Here is a 1,652-nt window from a genome sequence, read left to right on the forward strand (position 1 = left end):
GACCAATAAAGGCTCCAGTTTCAATAAATTGGAATTTTCTGTCAGTTATTTCATGGTGTGGGCTTTACAGGGTTAAAAGCCCTGAATTATCAGAGACCAGAACCAGAACCTCACTCACTTTCAGGCTGTTGCTGTCTGAATTATTGCTGCAGAATCATTGAAACAGGAAGACTTTGAAGAATCACTGGAAATTACTCATTTTAGTAGAATCTGGATCTCCAAATGGAAATGTAAAAACAATCAAATCCAAAATGTTTCATTTTAAAAATCAGACAGAGGTTATGGTTTTTGGACCTGAACATCTTAGGGATCAACTTTGTAGCCTTTCACTTCCTCTGGATGACATTAATCTGGCCTCCAGTTCTAATGTAAAGAACCTTGGTGACAGATTCTAGCAGAGAAAAACTCAGGGCACAGGCAAAAATCCAAAAAGGAAAAAAGGTTTAATAACAAGAACAAAAAGAGGGCTGAAGGCAGCAAAACTTACAGGTTACTCAGGAGAACCATGGAGAGATATCACAGGCAGGGGAGAACACAGCACAATGAACCGACAACAAGACAGAGACAGGACAGAACTAAAAATACACTGAAAACTAATGAGTAAACAGAATACACCTGGGAAGAAACACAGGGGTAATCAGCAGAGTGATGTGGGGCAGCTGAGCTGAGAGACACAAGCGAAACACTGAAACACTATGAAAACCAAGACATAAAAACACAGATCATGACACTTGGTGTTATTTTTGATCAGGACATGTCTTTTAACCTCCAAATTAAAAATGTTACCAGGACCGCCTTCTTCCACCTGCGTAACATCACTAAAATTAGACATTTTTTTGTCCAAAAGTGATGCAGAAAAACTGATTCATGCATTTATCACGTCAAGACTGGATTACTGTAATTCTTCTTGTAGTACTTGTAGTTGTTTACTTGTATTTTGTATTTGTTTTTCTTCAGAGGTTTGTTTTTGTAAATAAATGTTCTACCTTCTGTTCACTCAGTGCTGGTGTTTCAGTCTGGATTCTTGGATCCTGTTTTACCTCCATGACACGTTGTATTCTTTCCTCATCTTTAACTCATAAAATGACTCTATGATGAGAGTAAACCTGAGCTGAGCTGAACTTCTAAAAACAACATTTAGGATTATTACCTTTATGTTTTACACAACTATTATTTAGTCAAATTCACTAAGATGATCTCTGTTGTGAATTAGTGCTTTATAGAGAAAATGAAATGAAGGAAAAATGTTTTTAATAAGTTCAACTTAAAAAGACTAAACTCAACCACAGTCCCAGTTTCTGATCTGCTTCATTAAGGTCAATCAAAAACTGTTTTCTCACCTCGTGTCTGAGGGTCCAGGTTCAGGACTGAATTGTACAAGTAGACCTTTGGACCAGTCACTCCTCATTGACAGACAGCTGGGTCCTGCAGGTTTTGGAGGTTCTGGTCTCTGTCTGAGGCTCCACCCTCTGAAACACAAACATGTTGTTCTTCACATCAATCAGTGAAGAAAAGCATTTCAGAAGCTCTGAACACACAAACTGCTGCAGAGACTCAGAAGGTCTAAAGATCCAGAGGAAACCTTCAGGAGGATCTGTTGGACAAATGAAACCTGATGGAAGAACGTTGGTTACGTATTGTAACCCCAGATT

The sequence above is a fragment of the Austrofundulus limnaeus genome, unplaced genomic scaffold (assembly GCF_001266775.1).
Source record: "Austrofundulus limnaeus strain Quisiro unplaced genomic scaffold, Austrofundulus_limnaeus-1.0 Scaffold2382, whole genome shotgun sequence".
Taxonomy (NCBI): Eukaryota; Metazoa; Chordata; class Actinopteri; order Cyprinodontiformes; family Rivulidae; genus Austrofundulus; species Austrofundulus limnaeus.